General features: G+C 36.6%; 3 long non-coding RNA genes across 3 annotated transcripts in view; 1 reads left to right on the top strand and 2 right to left on the bottom strand.

Moving 5' to 3' along the window:
* Positions 1-9,344, bottom strand: part of LOC110262997 — a 21,483-nt gene extending 12,139 nt beyond the window's left edge. Inside the window, exons 1-2 of the long non-coding RNA XR_002348010.1 lie at positions 9,254-9,344; positions 9,032-9,160 (exon numbers count right to left, since the gene is read on the bottom strand). This is a non-coding gene — a long non-coding RNA (uncharacterized LOC110262997). The remainder of the gene's footprint in view (positions 1-9,031; positions 9,161-9,253) is intronic.
* Positions 11,093-11,700, top strand: LOC110262996. The gene is made up of 3 exons (XR_002348009.1): positions 11,093-11,163; positions 11,254-11,472; positions 11,521-11,700. It is a non-coding gene; the product is annotated as an uncharacterized LOC110262996 (long non-coding RNA).
* The window catches only part of LOC110262995, a 12,498-nt gene continuing 6,208 nt past the window's right edge, over positions 14,956-21,245 (bottom strand). The window contains exons 2-3 of the long non-coding RNA XR_002348008.1: positions 19,196-19,207; positions 14,956-14,966 (exon numbers count right to left, since the gene is read on the bottom strand). This is a non-coding gene — a long non-coding RNA (uncharacterized LOC110262995). The remainder of the gene's footprint in view (positions 14,967-19,195; positions 19,208-21,245) is intronic.

The raw sequence follows: 21,245 nt of genomic DNA, 5'->3' as shown, positions 1-21,245 counted from the left end.
GCATCTCCTGAGCCTCAGCTTGTACCTCTCCCAAGCATCATAGAGGGACTCGCTCTCTTCGTGCCTGAAAGTCTGAACGTCTATCATTAGCTTAGTTAATCTCTGCGAGGGAGAGAACTTGTTCAGGAATATGTTAACAAGCTTTTCCCAAGTGTTCAAACTTCCTCTGGGTTTAGCATTCTACCATAGCTTTGCTTGATCCCTCACAGCAAATGGGAAGAGTATTAGCCTGTGGACTTCAGGGTCCATTCCATCGATTTCCACAATGTCACAAAACTACAGGAAGTCGGAGATGAATTTATTGGGGTCTTCCTGTGGGTGTCCATAAAACTGAAAATTTTGCTGCATTAGCATGATCAGGTCTATGTTGACCTTAAAGTCATCTATGTCAATAGGAGGTACACTAATACTCCTTCCATAGAAGTTAGGAGTGGGAGCTGTATGGGATCCCAAAGTTTGTTTGGGTTGTGCACTCCCAATTGGATTCATGGTGATTTTGGTGTTCCTAAACCAACAAGAGACAAAGAAAAGTGGGAGTTTCTATGTCAAAGTCTAGAAAACTCCCAATGAGATACCCAAAAAGAAATAGAGTAAGGTAAAGTAAGCAATTTACAAGAAAGTTCGAAATGAGAATGCAAGAATTACTCCTAAATTTTTTTAATTTTTTTAAATTTTGAAAATAAATGAATAAAAATAAAATACTAATTAGAAAATAGAAAAAAGATAACTTAAAAATTTCGAAAAAATTTCTTAAAAAAAATTAAAAAGAAAGAGGTTTAAAAATTTTCAAAATTAAAACGGGAAGAGAAAACACTAAAGGAATACCAAACTTTAAAATTTGAATTCAAATGAAAATAAGATAAGATAACAAAAATTAAAAAAAAAAAATTAGAAAGAAAAAGTCAAATAAAGGTTTTGAAATTCAAATTTGAAAGAAAGGCTAAAGAAACACCAAACTAAAAAATTAAAATAAGATACGGCAAACAATTAATTAAAAAAAGATTTGAAAATAAAGATAGAAGATTTGGTTTTTAAATTATTTTTTGAAAATTAAGAGGGAAAAGGTCAAATAAAGATTTTGAATTTCAAAATTAAAGAAAGAAAAGCTAAAGAAACTCTAAACTTTAAAATTTGAATTTTAAAATATCGATAAGATAACAAAGTTTGAAACTTTTAAAGAAAAGAAAAAGATTAAAGATCAAGAAAGATAAAAAAGATATGATTAAAGAAAATTGAATTAAACAAAATGTTCACTAATGGAATACCATACATAAAAATTTTGAATCAAGATAAGATAAGGATTAAGTAATTTTTGAAAATTTAAAGGAAAGGGTTTTAAAAATTTTATGAAATTCAAAAAGAAGGAAAAAGATAACACCAAACTTTTAGAATTTGAAATTGAATGAGACTAAGATGCGGATGCAAAAGTTTTCGAAAATTCAAGAGAAGATTTTTTTTTTAAAGTTTTTCGAAAAATAAAAGAGAAAAACACTAAAAGGACACCAAACTTAAAAATCTTGAAATCAAATAAGAGAAAATAAGAAGAATTTTCGAAAATATAGAAATAAGTAAAACCTTAAATTAGAAACTCAAAGGGGAATACATAATCAAAAACTGATAAAAATACCTGATCTAAGCAACAAGACAATCGGTAGTTTGTCAATCACAAACAATTTCCGGCAACGGCGCCAAAAACTTGGTGCGCAAAAATTGAACTTGCACAACTGAAACGGCAAGTGCACCGGGTCGTCCAAGTAATACCTCAGGTGAGTGAGGGTCGATCCCACGAGGATTACTAGATTGAGCAAGCAATAGTTATCTTGCTAGACTTAGTCAGGCAAATTGAAAAGGAAGTTGTTGTTGTAAGCGCATAAAAAAATAACAAAGAAAGAAGTACAGAATTAGTGTAGAAATAATAATGAGAAATCAGTTAAGGCCTCGGAGATGCTTATCCTTCCGGATTAGTACTTCTTACCGACTACTTTAACAACAAATGATTTATTCTATGGCAAGGCTGTAAGTGATTAACGCCAGGGCTAGTGGTCAATTAATCTCCTCTAATCCACATCAAATGCCGGTGTCAGTGGTCATTTAATGTAAACGAGGATGGAGCTCACACAATTCAATCTCTATTGATCCTACTTAAAACGTCACAGACAAGGTCAGATCTTGTGGATCGGAGAATGAAGCTCAGTATTCTAGCCTTAGCGCCACAGAAATCTCAATTATCCATAACTAACAAGATTATATGTCACATATCTCAATTAGCCCAGATAACTTATTGATTTAGGTGATGTATTCTCAAGCTATAGCTCAATACTATCCGGTTAGGGACTCGCAAGAACTCATGTAAAATAAGGGGTCAAACTCTCGTTCCACCCCAGATTCATTAAGATGAAGAACGACAATACATCATAGAATGGAATCAAACATATATTGAAATAGAGAAGTAATAATGTTAATCCATGGGAATAAGCAGAGCTCCTATCCTTAACCTAGGAGGTTTAGTTGCTCATACTTTACAGAAAAGAAAAGTAATGTGTGATAATGCGGAAGAAGATCCTAAACATGGGTGACCTTCTCCTATATATACTATTCTAGACCTAAAAAGATATTAAGTTTAACTAAAAATTACAAAAAGGAAATAAAATAGACTAAAGAGTGCGAAAATCAACTTTGGGCTCACTTGGTGAGTGTTTGGGCTAAAGACTTGGCGTCCAACTTGAGAAATGGGTGTTGAATGCCCATTAGGGGGTAAGCTCGCTGCCTTTTACTCCCTGGCTAGCGTTGAATGCCAGTTTTGGGCGTTGAACGCCAGTTTTGGGCGTTCAACTTGGGAGGTTGGTCCTTCTTGGGTGTTGAATTCCAGATGTGGGTGTTCAACGCTCATTTTGGGCAGTGATTCCAAAATAAAAGTATAGACTATCATATATTTCTGGAAAGCGCTGGAAGTTAGCTTTCAAACATTATTGAGACCGCATCGATTGAACCTCTGTAGCCCAAGATATGCTCGTTGGAATGCACGGAGGTCAGAATTTGACAGCATCTGCTATCCTTTCTTTGTCTTTGAACAAGGCTTTGCTAAATTTTGCCAATTTCACCCAAAAATCACCTGAAAGCATAAAAAAAAATACAAAAACTCAAAGTAGTATCCAAAAGGTAATTTTTGCACTAAAACTTACTAAAATCTACTTAAAAATACTATGAAAATGATATGAAAAGCGTATAAAAAATACACTTATCACAAGGTAAACATCTTTCTCTTCTATAGTGCTATTTTTAATGTGTTTTATTTTGTGTACTATTAATCGTATTTTACGTAATTCTTGCTTAGCTATGATTATGTAATATACGTCACGAAGTGGCTTGAAACAATTGATCCTCGGAAGATCAGAAAAAGGAAGAGGTATCAATATAAAGCTTGGACACAAGTTAGTAGTTTCTAAATTAATAAAATTCTTTTATTTCTTGTTTCAATTATGTTCATTTTTTATGTAACTAATTCCTTTCAATTGAAATGTAGGAAGAGATTGATGCCTTCAGGCTCGAATATGATCCAAATATTCTATTGCACAAAATCAACAAAACTAGAGACCAAGTGATTCGGGCATCAAAAACAATAAGACTCCCGAAGCCATCTGCTGTCCTCTCTAGCCCTTTTTGTAAATTCTCATCTGGAGATATAGATAGTAAATAGGATATACTTTGTTTGATTGGTTGTAATTAACACTATTTTGTTTAACTTGTTTAAAAAAGAAAACACTGCTTCTTTGAATGTATATATGTGAATATTAATGTAAATGTTATTGGAAATCTAATCTAATGTTAATTTATATATCTGTTGGAACTGTCTGGCTCTTGTTTTGTTCTAGGTTCACAGTGAATGGAATCAGGGTATTTATTAAAAATTAAGAAGCCCAAAAATATAAATGAACCGAAATTAACACACTAATTGAACCGATAAAGTGCCTATATCAATATAGCAGAGAGCTAATTTTAAACAAATATTTCTATCAGTATTCAGTTTCAGAAACACCTAAACTCTTTGAAATAATAGAATAAAGTGACTATTCAATAAACAAAAAAGTGACTATTCAATAAAGAATTTCAGAAAGCTAATATCAAAAACAAAAAAGTGACTATTCAATAAAGACTAACTTCAATGAACCAAATTTTGCTCATACATGAATGGAAATTTATGTTAATAAAAACTAAAACTCCTACAATCTTCTCTGGGATAATTCATATCCAGTGCATTGTAAAAACTGGAGCTTGACTGAATCGTTGATCCGCTGTCTAAAAGGTTCAAATGCAAAATAGAAAATAAATCGTATATTAGCAAAATGTACAAATGAATTTTTCTCTAAATCAAAAGCAAATTAATATTACCTCGCTTGGATCTGGCTTTTTCTTTTTCTTCGTGGCGTTTGAGATCTTTTTTTTTCAAGTTTGATCCTAGACTGTTCTTGCGTCGGCCTGTTGTGTTGACACGTGGCGGGCTTCGAAGGTCGTTCACATCGCTCAACGTCGCTTCTTCGTGGGATAATGAACTTTTTCCTTTGCTTCTCGCTTGATATTTTTGCATCTCCGCCATAACATTGTCAAAGGCCTGGTGCAGAATTCCAGTCAGCTCCTCGGACTCTGAGGTAAATTCGCAGATATTGTGGGAACGAAACACCAAATCATAGAATCTCTTACTTCTCGACTCCAATAGAGACTCGTCTTGGATGCTCTTGATATGTGTGTGCCTCCTCTTTATGTTCTTGCTCCAGCATTCCAGTATGTATTTTGGTGCGACATTATTGGTGCACGGAAATTAGAACTCCGCACAACTGAACCAGAAAGTGCACTGGGTCGTCCAAGTAATACCTCAGGTGAGTGAGGGTCGATCCCACAGAGATTGTCGGCTTGAACAAGCAAGGGTTATCTTGTAAAATCCTAGTCAGGCAGATATAAAAGATGTTTGTTGTGAAGAACGCATAAAATAAAGATAAAGTTACTTAGTAGTTGGAAATTCAATAGTAAGAAGATGGTTGAGGCTTCAGAGATGCTTCATTCTTCTGAATCAATCCTTTCTTACTGTCTACCCCAACTGTGAGTGATTCCTTCCATAGCAGGCTGTAAGTGATCATCGCCATATGGTCATGGCCGCCAATCTTCCTCCTTCAGGCCGAACGCCAGGTTTAGTGTGCGCCCAATCTGAACGAGGGTGAAGCTCCCGCAGTCTATCCCCTTGATGATCCTACTCAAAATGCCACAGACAAGGTCAAATCTTCCGGATCAGAGAATGCTTCTCCTTGGTTCTAGCCTCTATCATAAAGACCCTAATCTCCTCATACCTCGACTGAACTGGTGTCTGGAGAAGTCCCCAATGAAGTCATGGATTAGCCGTCTAAGAGATGTATAATCAAGCTGGTGGTTCAGTGATCTCCGGGTCTGGTCTCACACTGAACCCATGTAGAAAGAAGATAATTGTCACGGGTCATCCCATTTATAAGGTTGAAGAACGAAGATACATTTTAGAATAGAGTCACACACGAATTGAAATAGAACAGTAGTACTTTTATTAATTCATGAAACTCAGTAGAGCTCCTAACCTCAACCTAGGAGGTTTAGTAGCTCATACTGTACAAACAATATGAAATGTAAAGTGGAAAAGATCAAAAGTTCTGAACAAGGGTGATCCTTGTTCTATATATACTAATCTAATAACTAAGGATTACAGAAATAAGATAAACTAGTCTTGTAGCACGAAAATCCACTTCCAGGGCCCACTTGGTGAGTGTTTGGACTGAGATTAAGTGCTGCCATGAGTTGGTACTCCCTCTAGGGCGTTGAACGCCCACTTTGGACTCCCTTTTGGGTGTTGGACGCCAGCTGCTCCCTTTTAGGCGTTCAACTCCAGAACTGGGGTAGGTAGCTGACGTTGAATGCCAGTTTTGAGCTTTTATTGTCCTTTGAGTGCCATTGTATTATTATATATTGCTGGAAAGCCCTAAATGTCAACTTTCCAATGCAGTTGAGAGCACGCCATTTGGACTTCTGTAGCTCTAGAAATGCTCCTTCGAGTGCATGGAAGTCAGAATCCAACAGCATCTGCAGTCCCTCCTCTGTCTCTGAATCAGACTTTATCAAAACTCTCTGATTTCAGTCAGAAAATACCTGAAATCATCATAAAACACTATAACTCAAAGTAGAATCCAAAAATATGAATTTTGCACTAAAACCTATGAAAATATAATAAAACTTAACTAAAACATAATGAAAACTATATGAAAATGATGCCAAAAAATGTATAAAATACCCGCTCATCAGTTATATACTCGCTCGAAGCTTAAGACGCTCAGAGAATGGCAGCACAGTACGTCCCTTGACTCAAACAACAGGCACTGACACTTTACCTCTTGTGTTTACAGTGTAGTGGGTGACGAAAAACTTGTTGAATGTGGAGTTAGAAACCTGCTCTATGACTTCGTATGTTGTAAAACCTAGGGTGGAATGCTTTGATCTTGTGATGCAGTTCACCTTTCCTCTGAATTGTGCTTGAACTTCCTTGAGCTTCTCATAGGTATACACGTGCTGAAATTGAGCCTTTATTGTTGATTTTGTTGCGCATGGTATCACAATGTGAAAATTTGTAGCCTCAAATTCTCTCTCTCTTTACTCTCTGCTTGCTAGGCAATTGTCGTATTGCTTCACAAATTGACTCAAGGAGCTGTTGCATGTGATGAACTTGTTAAAAAATGCGTGCATGCTCTTGCTCCTATGTGCTTCTCATACTGGACCAAAAGTGGTGATCCAAGTAAACTGGAATTCATATATGCCATTCCTCGTATAGCTCTGCAGAATGAACTGAAAACCTAAGCTGGGTTAAACCGAAAGTTGTTCACATTTAACCAAAAAAGTAACGGCATAAAAATAATTCGAATTAAAACCTCGGTTACCTGAGAGCCACTTGTTGCCTCCGAGGCCGTACTTTCTGACGAAATTGTTCTAGTTCTTGTCGAATGCATCTTTTGTGAATGAGTTCCAAACGACGTGGCTCATCTCTTGTTCGATTTCTTCATGTCGGTTATAGCCGTTTAGTTTGTTTGGGATCTTCTTCATGATGTGCCAGATGCACCACCGGTGAATTGTTGTTGGCATGCACATCTCGATGGCCCTTTGCATTGATGCGCATTGGTCGGTGAGAATTCCTTTTGGTACCTTCCCTCCCATGCAATGGAGCCAATATTCGAATAGCCATTTTAATGATTGGATGTCCTCGTTTTTCATCAAGGCGCATCCGAGAAGAACCAAAAAACCATATTGTACCTGTATAAATGGACACAACCACACAGTTATGAACCGAAAATTGTATAGTCACTGATCCTTAAACTATATTTCAGTGAACCAAATACCTATTTGTGTTGTACATGGTGTCGAATGAAACAACGTCTCTGAAATACTCGCATGCAGCCCTGCTTCTTGCGTTGGCCTAGAATGCATGTTTGATGGAGTGATCGCCTTTGAGGTTGAGCTCGAAAAAGAAATTTTGGTTCTTCTCTTTCATTCTTCATAAGTACTTCCCAAATTCTTTGGTGTCCTCTTGTTCGAAAATATTCTGTACTTCCCTTATGATGTAATTCCTCACGTCTTTTTCTATAGAACTTAGTTCCCGATGACTGTCAGCTGCTGCTACGAATGATTGGTAAGTTTTGCTCAGTTTGATTCCAGCTTCCTCGTTGGTTTCGATGGTGCGACACACGAACATGCATAGCTCCCTGTGTTATTTGATCATCTCTGGATGGTCTGGACAGCAGGGGTGCGAATGATTCAGAACAACATTGGAAATTGTCCAAAGACCGATGTCCTTCATTATGTGTATGTCGATCCTCGCTGGACAGTTTAACCCGGCTGAAGGGTTAGTCTTAAGAGTTGGAGATATCTTGGATTTCCACCTCCCCTCTCTGCTGCATACGATTAGTTGATTCTTAATCTCGTCTCCCTTCCAAGTCGTGTTCCTTATTTTGGTAGAAAAACCCAGCAAGTTTGGAATAATTTTTGTAGAACTTTTCAGCTTCTTCTAGTGTCTTGAAAATCATCCCGACCTTTGGAACAAATTGTTCATCCACAACACACCTGGTCAGCATAATGAACCGAATATGTTACTAAGGTGAAACAATTGTATAGTGCTAAATGAACGGAATATTATACATTATATAAATTCAAATTCGAAAGGCTGTCTGCATAATGAACAGAACATGTACTTAAGGTGAATCAATTGTATAGTACTAAATAAACGGAACATTATCCATTATATAAATTCAAATTCGAAAGGCTGTTTGCATAGAGAACAGAACATGTACTTAAGGTGAAACAATTGTATAGTACTAAATGAACGAAACATTATCCATTATATAAAATCAAATTTAATTTAGAGATTATCAATTCAATTCAATTCAGAACACCTATGTGCATTCAATTCAATTCAGTTCAATTTAACGATTGTATTCCATTAAATTCGATTCAAAATTGAATAATCCAAACCTCGTCCACTTGATAGGATTCAGAAGAATAATCCAAATCGCTCTCATTCAACAGATTTGAAGTTGAATCATTCATTGTTTTGATTCAGAAGATAAAAGCTATGTGCAGATCGAAAAAGAAAACGAAGAAGAATGGGAAGAAGATAAATGCAACGTAAGCAGATCGAAGAAAAAAATAAAGAAGATAGATGCGAGCAGAAAAGAACGACGAAGATTATTACGTTGAATGCAATGCAAATCGATAAAGAAAATGAAGAAGAAGAACGCGAGTAGAGAAGAAGGTTTAGGTTGCAGCAGAGAAGATTTACGTTAATATGTTAAGTGCGTGTATCGCAAACGAGTTGGGGGGGTGGGAGAAGCGCGTCTAGGAAAAATAGCTTGGATAACTTGGATGTATTTTTTGTATGGATGTGGAGCATTATTGTTAAAATTAACACATGTTAGGATTTGGATTTTTCTATTAGGCTTATTATTATTAGGACAAGAAGGAGGAAGAGAAGTACTTGGAAGATCTGTGATAGGAGGAGACCTTTGGAAATAGGAGCAGTGTCTTCCATTTTCTGTTGAGTATGGTGGGGAAAGTTCAAAGTGCCGATGGTAAATTCCCGGTCAACTGATTTGATGACAGTACCCTTCAGTGGTAATATTTCAGAAACAGATTTTAAGAAATAATTAAAATAAAAAAATCATATTATTAAAAAGTATAAATGGCACAAAGGTCTTACAAGGTCTGCAAGTTGATCAGCTTCCCAAGTTCAGGTGGAACAACTCCAGAAAAATTATTTGCTTCCAGTATCCTAATTAATGTTTCAAAACTACCATTTCAGTGAATGTTTAAAAAGGCACACTATATGAATGAATAGACTTAAAATCTCAAAACATACAAGTATGTGAGAGCAGTAATATTTCCTAGATGCTTTGGAATTTCCCCTAACAAGCGATTCACAAGAGAGCTGCATCATGTTATATGAAATATGTAATCAAATATAAGAACAATATAATGACAAATTATGTTCAAAGATTCAGTAGTTCAAAGTGACTCACATGGAAGTTAAATTCATTGAGCCCATTCCTTTGGAATTGTATCATTTAAACAATTGTATGCAAAATCTCTGTTGATAGAAGGAAAACTATCAGTAAAAAAATGAAAATAAAGAAGCATAGAATATTAGAATTCTCATTTCAGTAACTAGAGAAATTTGAAGCTTTACCCACTACAAGTGAGTCCAATATCAACTTGAAGAATTCCTCTATATTTCACATAACTATTAATTAGGCAAGTGAAAGTACATAGAAAATAATAAAAAATAAATGTATAAGGCTGTAGGGTCTGCCAAGATCCTGGTGTACTCTCTATAATTTCACATAGTGAAGTTTTCAAATTGAAGGAGACAACATCAATTTCATTTGTTTTTCATTTTGGTCAGTTTCTTCCCAAAAATCACTCAAAGAGGAGCTAGAAAATAGGGAGATAGGTCATTAACTCAAAACCAACATTAATGAAATCTTTTGAACTAAGAATTTCATCATCACCTGGAAAGATGAGTTTCAGAGTTACCTTCTTCTTTTGCTAATTTTGATTTGGATATTCTCAGCAACTGGAAGCAACAGAGTGTAACAAGTAAGAAGCCAAAAAAGTTGAGAATTTGCATATGCATGCATTGCATTAGTGTGTTGTGGTCAAAGACTCCCCTTTAAGGTATTAGTATATTATTAGAGTTATTTTAGTCTTATCTATAATAGTAATAACAATAATAATTCAGTTTTTTATGCCATGAAACAATTTATTTCTAGCAAGCTTAAAAAGATTCCTAAATTAAATTTTACTATTAATTTATACAATAGAACGATTATTTTCTTCATTGATTCATTCTCACAATGCCAAAAATGTCTCCCCAAGTTGACAAACCTTGTCATCACCAAGAATATGTTTTAACATAACCAAACAAAAGTGACATTAAATTTTTAAGACTAATTTTGCATACTAGTAGGTGAAGTATTAAATTACCATGACAAAATCTCAGGGTACAAACCTCTAAGGGAAAAGGTTTTATTTATAGACTCCAATATGTTTTAATAATTCTGAAGCCTGAAATTTCAATGCTTAGGAATCAAACAAGGTTAAATAAGCAAATACATTTCATTATTCCTCCCTCAATCTGCTTTAATTCACTATAGTTTGATACCCATATAATAATAATAACATGAATTCTAAGACATATTTTTATTCCATAGTCGACAAACAAACTACAATCTTCACTGGAATTTGTCCTTTAAGCTAAGAAAATAGAGAATTGAAGAAAAAATAACCAAGTAAAATTCAATAACAAAATATCAGATCTCATATACTTGTTATAAAAGCAACAATGACACGAGGACAATCCCCCCAATTGCTAGCCATCTAGCTACCTCCCTTTGTTGTTTCTTTGATATCGTCCGCATACAGAGTACCAGCCAGCACAAATTACAATCTTTTAAAATTAAAAACAACCCAACAGTGTCAATCTCAGAAATCGTGGAATTGGACACGAGTTTCATTTAGTGTTGGAACTATATAGAAAGATACAAAAACCAATTAAATTAAACTTCAACACTCTTTTGTTATCTGGTTTGATTATAGAGTTTAATAAATAGGGTTTACCTTCTCTCAAAACCAGCAATGAAGTATCGATGGAAGGGCCCCTAGACAAGGAAGGGAGCGGCTCCAGAGAGAGGGACAACAGAGGATTAGAGGTTAGCAGCGACGGAAGGGAGTGGCAGCGGAGGCAGCATTGGAGGAGGATTTGCGATGGCAGGTGAGCGGAGGGAGTCACCACCAGAGAGAGTCACCGCATAAGAAGGGTTAGGGGTGCCAGAAGAGGGATTGCTGGCGGAGGCATTGGGAGCACATCGATGTTCTTCGCAGAGTGTCGTGGTACTTCGTGGAGTGCTGGGGTTCTTCGGAGTACTGTCGTCGCCGGTGAGGGTAAGGCACAATGAAGAGAGGGTTAAGGTGAGGCACAATGAATATTGAATAGAGGGCTTAGAGTTAGTTCTTTGAACGATTTAATGTTTGAAGAAGGAGTTCTCTGAAAGAGCTTAGGGGTCTTTGAACAAGTTAGGGCTTAGGCACAATGAAGGGTTATCTGAAAGAGCTTAGGGATACGTGCAAAGGGTAGGCGAGAGTTTGAAAATTTTTTTGGGGGAACCTTTTGGCCACACTTTTAAAGCATGCCAAAAGACTTGTAGGAAACGGCCACACTTTAAAAATGCCACTATAATAAAACCATGTCGTCATGCTTTAAAAGCGTACCGATTTCTCTCTATGGCTACGCTTTTTAAGCGTGGCAAAAAAAGCGTGGCCAAATATCGAATCAATTGCCACCCTCATAAAAGCGTAGCCATTGACCCTTTTTCCACGCTTTTGAAGCATAGAAAAAAAACATGGCCAAATCTCTATTCAATCGCCACCGTTATAAAAGCGTGGCCATTGACCAATTTTGTCCACGCTTCTAAAGTGTGGCAAAAGAAGCGTGGCCATTAACCTTTTTTCTTGTAGTGCGAGCATCCTTTTCTGCTATGCATGAGAAGGGCTCATTGTACCTCTCCTCAACCAAATGCACTTGCTAACCCTAATCCTACGTTATCTGGGTCAGGATATGGACCTGTTCACGTATATCTACGTCTTGCATATCTGTAGGATTGGTGGCCGAAGTGGAGGAAGACCTGAAGGTGGACGTGCGAAGGTTGCTGATGAAGAACGACCTCCTCCGAAGATGCAATTCTTCTGCAGCTCGGATGCAATCTAACCCCACACAGCATCAGGATCCACCACAGATGTGCTCGTGGCATTGATCCTCCCCACTTTTGCTGAGATTGCTAGGTTGCAGTCTCAAAGTTCTGGGTGTATAAATCCTAACACATTTAATGTGATTGTTAAGACAATTATAGATATGATAGTATGTTAATAAATTATTTTTAGTCGATTACTTACATAAAAGTCCATAGACCGCTGATCAACAAATATTTCTTTGTTCTCCTTGAATGTATGGGTTTTCTTGAAGATCTCCGCGATGGTAACAAGACAATCCTGTGACTTTGTTTACATATATTAGACAAGCAGACTAAAAGAAGTGACAATCAATTAAACAAACAAAGATAAACTAGCTTATCATATTAAAAGAAGTTATACTATTTTAGCCTTTGTCTTCATAACCGTGGTAGACGGCCTATTGGCCTTATTCATGGCTTGACAAGGTCTAAAACCCTCATACATTTTCCCATATAAAAAAAGCGACTTCTTAATGTCTGGTCAAAGCCACTACGTCAGGTGGTCCCTTCTCATCTGCACGTCCTCTACAATTTGATGAGGATGGTTCGCCATGTGGTAGTAGAAGATCTTCTTTATCATCCTGCCTTGAGTGGACCAACCCGATAACATCCTATATGCAAAAAAGTCATTGATGGTCCACATCAACGCAATAGTTTGTTTTAGTTAAAATGTCATAAGTCTCTATTCTAACACTCCACAACTCATTCAGCTAGGAACACATCAACTTTGATTTTAGGGTTGCTTGGACTAGGTATGATACAAGTTAGAAATATGTATGGATCCTTCATGCACATTTTGAAAAGCAGATTATAGGGAGTCACTACAACAAGCATATAGGAGTACGAGTTACCAAATTTAGAGCTCGGTGTGAATCCACAAAACACAATGCTAATCTTACATTTTGAGGCTTTCTGGCAAAGATAGGGTGAACTTGATCAAAGTGCTTCCAAGCCTCTCCATGTGCTGGATGCATCATAAAACTAGTGTTACTCTTATTGTTACTATGCCATGTCATGTGAGCGGTCGAACTCATGAATGCATACAATCTTTTTAGCCTAGGAATTAGTGGCAAGTAGTGCATTCTTATGAGTGAAACTCTTTTCAGCCTCCATTTATCAATCCCTCTCTCTCTGCTTGATACCTTGATGTCTCACAAAATTTGCAAGTGTCATGAGTTCTACATCCCCCTTGTAATAAAGCATGTAACGATTTGTTCAGCAATCAATTTTCACCTAATTAAGTCCTAGTTTTGAAGCTAGTTTTTTTGCCTAATAATGGTTACGAGGGATCAAGTAGTTCCAGCTGGTACTAGTTTGTTACGAATGGTGGTTCACTTATCAAAGGACTCTTGGGTGTTGTTTGACTCAGACTTAATACTCATCATTCTAACACAGGCAGGTAATTGAGAGTGAACGCAAACCTCAAACACTGATTGTACAGCAAACTCTAACAAATGATAAAATCTAGGCGCATCCAAGTTAGGCTCTTTCTCGATATTTTTTGTAGCTTGAACACTGATGCGTGAGCATCTTGTCTATCTTTTCCTAGTGAATTTGCATCTAATTTGTTGAGTTTAATTAAGAATTAATTATATTTTAGCCACTATGGATGCCATTTTGAGTTTTGTAAAATACTGTTTATTTTAGGTAGCATTTGGCGGAATTTGACGGAGTTTCTGCAGAGAAAGAGAAGAAGCCAAGGAGATGACCAGCGAATACCGACGCAGACTCATGGCTCACGCGACCGCGCGGAATGGAGGAAATCGCAATGACGCGATCGCGTGCCTGACGCGATCGCGTAGACTGGAATCTGCACAAATGACGCGAACGCGTGGACGACGCGGACGCGTCACATGAGCGATCTGCAGAATGGACAATTCAAGTGGTCCCCATCCATCCATTGAAGATTTGATTATTTAAATTAATTCAAATTTTAATTCTAGGAAAAGATATTATTTTAATTTTTAGTTTTAGATACTAGATTTTAAATTTATTAGGATTAGTTATAAAAGGTGAGAAACTCTCCTTCCTTTGTAGAGAGGTCCTGGGGGAGATTCCACCTCATTCCATCAGGGGAGCATAATTGACAATCCTAATTTTCTCTCTATTCTATGAGCAACTAAACCTCCACTGTTAAGGTTAGGAGCTCTGTCTATTTGTATGGATTGATTTTATTACTTTTTCTATTTTAATTTATGTATGGATTTATATTTAAGAATTGTTTTTGCTCTTTATTTTATGAATTTGGGTGGAACGGAAGTATGACCCTCTTTCTATTTGAGTTCTTGTAAAACTTGGAAAAGCTCTTTACTTGAACAAACAGCTTGAAAACAATTTCTCCTAAATTTTAATTATCTGGATTTAACGGGATACGTGACATATAATCTTTTTATTTTTGGGTAATTAGAGTTTTGTGGCATATAAACTAGAAATTGATTATCACCCTCTAATTGGAATTAATTGACCAAGGAATTGGCAGTTAATGAATTTTAGAGGAGACTAGAAAGGTCTAAGGAATTAGAGTCTAGTCACATACAGTTTGCCATAAATTAAATCCTGCATAATTAAATTAGTTAGTAAGAAAAGTTAATCCGGAAAAATAGATAACTTTGAAGCCTTAACTATCTTCTCCATATTTTATTCCCAACTTATTTATCTGCCTATCTTTAATATTTTTTATATTATTTAATGTCTTTTATACTGCATCTCAACACTATTTTCTATTTGTCTAACTAATTCTATCAAACGCTATTGTTGCTTAATCCATCAATACTCGTGGGATCGACCCTTACTCACGTAAGGTATTACTTGGTACGACCCGGTGCACTTGCCGGTTAGTAAGTGTGGTTGTAAAATACCACACCAAACACCAACTGCATAAAATACGATCTCATAGTATCTTTACTGGTTTCCCTCCCAATTCATGTGTTCCATATTTTCTTCTCTAACCAAGTTAACTCTCCTTGACCGAGTTTCAGACCCATTGGCAATAAGTGTAGACCGATTAATTCCTTACTCATCAATTTCTTCGAGTTCACTCCACACCCGATACCCATCCTTGAACCCATTACGATAAAGGTGCATGGTTATATCCAAAGCTCCTAGCCACCTAGTTAGCCGACACTTATGGTATGGACACCTAGATATCCCTTGAGACCTATAAGGCCATGTTGAACACAGATGCAACAAACTTATCAACCCACTTAAAGAACTCAGGTTTTATTCTTCCTCGTTGCCTGTTATCCCTGTCATACATCAACAAACGATGACTTGGAATCATCGTGGCACAAATAACCTAGAATTCAACCAAAAATACAACTTATAAAAAAATTTTGAAATTTGGGCAGAGTTTTGGCTATAATTAGGGACCTATACCAAACGTAATTTTCAATTAACTAAACATGACTTAAAAAAATTTTAACGAAAAATTGATAGTTTTTTATTAATTCGGAGACCTCCACCAAACAAATTTCTTAATTTTTACAGAGGAAACAGTTGCAAGCATAAATTAAAACAAACAAACATTCAAGCATACATAAAATCCTAGCTATTCTAGTGTGCGTTCCCTTATTACTCCACAATTTTTCAGCAAACAATAGTTTTGAGAAGGCGCCATTAGGCAACCTTCTCCCACTTTCGTCCTAAAACTCTATCCTAGGAAAAGTAAGTCTATCATGAAACTTAAACAATTTAACATGTTTAGAGATAAAAATTCAACCTCAATACTGCACGAACAACCCAGGTATATTATCAGCACAAACAACCTATGATTAAAATTACACAACGTTCGAACAATATATAAATGTTTTAGAAATATTTCTTAAATCTTATGAAAATTAACTAATTAATCTAATCCAAAAATTCTAATTAATATTACATTAACTTAATTTATCTAAATTCAACTCTAAATTAATCTAACTTCAACTCTATAGTAAACTCTAAACTAATTTATCTAAATTAATCAAATTAACCAACTTGACCTACTCTAATTTAAATCCTAATTATTCTAAACAAGGCTACTTAACCATATATCATAATGTCACAACAAATTATTTATAAATGAGAATTCTAGAAACAAAAATGACATAAATACTCTAAACTAATTATAAAACTAATTACTCTAAACTAGTTACTATAAAATTAACATATATCACAATTTATATTAACTCACTTACCTGAAGACAATGGTAGCACAGAAGACTTTTCACTACAAAAAAAAAAATACTGAGTACCGTCGAAAAATGAATAAAATTCGACGGTAATTAATTATCGACGTATTTACTGTCAGAAAGAATTCAGCGGTATAAACCTCACTGGTAACCAGTTACCATCAGATTTTTTCATCTGACGGTAATTATAGTCGGATTCTACGATGAATTACTTGCCCGAAAAACCATTTGGTTACTGGCGGATTTTTTCGACAGTAAAGTTGGCGCCACAATATCTTGTTTTCTGCACTATTACCGTCGTATTATGCTCTCAGTAGATCCGACAGTAATGTCAATTTTTTTTTAAAAAATATTATGACAATTTTAAAATTTTTTCCTTTTTAATTTTAATTTTAATTTACATTTATTTTTTACACAATTAATGATCAAATTATAAATAATAAAAACCAAATATGTAACATTAAACATCAAATGTTAAAATAAATTAAAAGACAAATAAATCAAATAAGTACAATGAAACAGTAAAACAAAGCCCTAACCACTAAAGATCCTGATAGTCGTCGTCGTCGTCATTCCCGTAGTCCTACTGAGGCGGCAGAGAAGGCAGTGATGTCTGTGTCCTACCAGCAGCACCGCTGCCACCAGCAGGGTTGCTGCCACCAGTGCGCATCTGAGCCTAGTACACCGCCATCTCCTGCTCCATCCGCTGAAGCCACTCCAGCTGCTCCCTCCACTCTAGCCTGAGGTCATCCGTGTCCGTCATGCGTGTGAGGATCTTTTGATACCTTTCCCGAGTCTCGATCAGTTTTTGAGCCTATTCATGAAGACTCTGGGTAAGATCCAGCACCTGCAGCCTAAAATCAATGCCTTCCTCGGAATCGACGACTCGACTGATGGCAAAGGCGGACGATGGACTCAACATGGAGGTGCAGAGACTAATGACGAAGAACGATCCCAACCCGTATACGCGATTCTTATACAACATTGAGGCGGTATAGTGCCAAACCACATCAGAATCAACGACTGAAACAGTAGAGCCACTGGCGTCCACTTTGCTGAGATTGCTGAGTTGCAGCCTCCAGTCTCTGCCTGTAGGACTCCTGTATAACATATGTTATTATGATTAAGATGACAGTTGTACGATTAATTAAAAATTTTATATCACAAGGTCAGATGTTTACTCACATAATGATCCGCAGACAGCTGACCATCAAATCTCTCCTTATTCTCCTTCAAAGTGTCAGTGTACTTGAAGGTCTTCGCCAATGTCTCATCGTGGTCTAACGACTTCAACTACACATATTGTATTGAAATAATATATTAGGATGCCTACTAATGGTAGGTCAAAGAATATAACTAGATTAATAACAAAATTAGAAAAGCTACATACCAGCCTGACCTTAGTCTTCATGAAGGTCGTTGAGCTGCCGGTATACTTGGATGACCTGGCCGATGCCCTGTTAGCTCTGTTTGTGAGATGCCGATGCCTGAATCCTTCATCAGTCTCCCAATGAATGTACAAAGCCTTCTTGATTTCTGGGTAGAGCTAGGAAGTGAGGTGATCGCACCTCTCACATACATCCTCTAGCATCTGTTGCAGTCGCCTATCTATTCGATGGTCGTATGTCTTCCTGATAAGGACATCGTGCTCCTTGTCCCATATAAAGTTCACCTGCACAAAGAAACTTTAAAATTAGTTAATCAAAATATATTTATTAAATATAATAGAAGATATGAACTAGCTAATAAGGTTTCACTATATTAAGTTTTTACCGCCCACTTCTGAAACCATCGCTCTCTGGTCTCAGCAGGGATCTTTTTGTAGCTCGGCCATGAATGGTCGTACATCAGCTTGATGATGTTGGTCATCACCTGAGTACATGCGTCGTTGTTTAACGTAAACCTATCAATAATCCACAAACAAACCAATATGGCAATATAAATTAAAACTTCAGAAGCAAATAACCATAATACATGGAGATTTTTTATAGAAATTTTGGCAGAGTTACATCTATAATTGGAATGCACCACAAACTCTATCCATTAACAAATTAACTTAAATAGCACTAATTGTCAACAATCAATGAACAACGGTCAATAATCTAGAAGCAACATCCATAAATCCACTAAATCCACTAAACTAGAATCAATAATCAGGATATATCAAACACTTTCAGCAGTTCAAACCTACAACCCTAAATCCACTAAAACTAGAATCAATAATTAGAATATATCAAACACTTAGTAGTTCAAACCTACAACCCTAAATTCACTAAAACTAGAATCAGTAATCAAGAATCAATGATCATGATATATCAAACACTTTCAGCATATAAAAGACTTAAAATAGTACTTACGTTGTTCTGTCATTAGACTAAATCGTCAACTGTACAATGGGAGGTGGTGGAGGGGCATCAGCTGGCCGGCTTCCGTGAGAGGATTCCGGCGCTGCAATATCCATCGCTGGAGGCAGCATCACCGAGACAGTGGGCTGCTGAGTGGATGAAGGCAGCGTCATCGCCATAGATACAGGGACATAGTTGGCGTTAGGGACCATGATGAACGGCTTGTCCGATGCACCCACAACCTGGCACAGATTTGCAACCACTATAATATTCCGCACAACTGAACCAGCAAGTGCACTGGGTCGTCCAAGTAATACCTTACGTGAGTAAGGTTCGATCACACGGAGATTGTTTGCTTGAAGCAAGCTATGGTTATCCTGTAACTCTTAGTCAGGCAGATAATAAAATTTGTTTTGCTTTAAGGAAAGCATAAACATAAAATAAAGATACTTGTGGATTCAATGGTAAGAAACAGATTGAGGTCTCGGAGATGCTTTGTTATTCCGAATTAATCCTTTCTTACTGTCTACTCCAACTGTGAGTGATTCCTTCCATAGCAGGCTGTAAGTGATGAAATGTCGTACGGTCGCGGTCTCCAACCTTCCTTACATAGACTGAACGCTAGGTTTAGTGTGCGCCCAGTACGAATGAGGGTGAAGCTCCAGCAGTCTATCCTTCTTCTGATCCTACTAAAAAATTGGCTGAACTGGTGTCTTGAGAAGTCTCCAACGAATTCGTAGATTAGCCATCTAAGAGATGTATAATCAAGCTGTCGCTCAGTAATTACTGGTCAAAGTCTCTCACTGAACTCAAGTAGAACACAGGTGGTTGTCAGGTACATGGTGCATAGGTTGAAGAACGAAGATGATTTTTACCAGTCATCCCCTTCATCAAGTTGAAGAACAAAGATACATCTTGGAATATAGTCAAACACATATTGAAATAGAAGAGTAGTACTTTTATTAATTCATAAAACTCAGCAGATCTCCTTACCTTAACCTAGGAGGTTCAAAGACTCATACTATACAAAGAATACATATGAAGTTCGAATGAGGCAAAGATCTCCTCAAAGTAAAGTGATTTTTTTTATATTTATACTAAACTAATAACTAAGGATTACAAAAATATGATGGACTAAGGTTGATAGTGCTAAAATCCACTTCCGGGGCCCACTTGGTGAGTGTTTGGGCTGAGCTTTGAATGTCTCCACGTGCTAAGGTCTTCTTTTGCATTGAAATGCCACTTTTGGCACCACTTTGGGCGTCAAAACACCAAGGATTCTCTTTGTGCATTTTGACACCAGAAAAGGGTAATTGGCTGGCATTGAACGCCAGTTTTGGACCTTCATTTCTCGAGCAAAGTATGAACTATTATATATAGCTGGAAAGCCCAGGATGTTAGCTTTTCAATGCCATTAAGAGCGCACCATTGGAACTTCTGTAGCTCCAGAAATTCTCCTTTGAATGCATGGAGGTCAGAATCTGATAGCATTTACAGTCCTTTCTTTGTCTTTGAATCAGACTTCATCAAAACTCTCTGATTTCAACTGGAAAATACTTGAAATCACCATAAAACACAAAAATTGGAAGTAGAATAAAAAAATATGAATTTTGCACTAAAACCTATTAAAATATAATAAAACTTAGACAAAACAAACTAAAAACTATATGAAAACAATGCCCAAAAGCGTATAAAATATCCGCTCATCAGAACACTAAACTTAAACTGTTCCTTGTCCCCAAGCAACCAAAAACAATTAGGATTAAAAAGAAGAGAAATCTATGTTAAATCTTAGAGTATCAATGAAGCTTAGTTTTAATTAGATGAGCGGGACTAGTAACTCTTTGCTTCTGAATAGTTTTAGCATCTCACTATCCATTGGAGTTCAGAAATGTTGGCCTCTTTAGGAACTTAGAATCCAGATGATATTATTGACTCTCCTAGTTTAGTTCTTTTTTATTCTTGAACACAGCTACTTTTTGAGTCTTGGCCGTGACCCTTAGCACTTTGTTTTCCAGTATTATCACCGGATACATAAATGCCACAGACACTTAACTAGGTGAACCCTTTTGGATTGTGATTTAGCTTTGCTAGAATCCCCAGTTAGAGGTGTCCAGAGTTTTTAAGCACACTCTTTTTGCTTTGGATCACGACTTTTACCGCTTAGTCTCAAGCTTTTCACTTGACACCTTCACGACACAAGCATATAGTTAGGGAAGCAGCTCGCTTGAACTGTTTAGGCCAAGATTTAGTTTCTTTTTGGCCCTCCTAACCATTGATGCTCAAAGCCTTGGACCCTTTTTTATTGCTCTTGTCTTTTGGTATAAAGAGCTATTGGCTTTTTCTACTTGCTTTTGCTTCTTTCTCTTTTTTTTCGTAAGATTTTTATATAT

The sequence above is a fragment of the Arachis ipaensis genome, chromosome B05 (genome assembly GCF_000816755.2).
Source record: "Arachis ipaensis cultivar K30076 chromosome B05, Araip1.1, whole genome shotgun sequence".
Lineage (NCBI taxonomy): Eukaryota > Viridiplantae > Streptophyta > Magnoliopsida > Fabales > Fabaceae > Arachis > Arachis ipaensis.
Note: the sequence above shows the minus strand (reverse complement) of the source record. Positions and strands in the feature narration are given on the sequence as shown.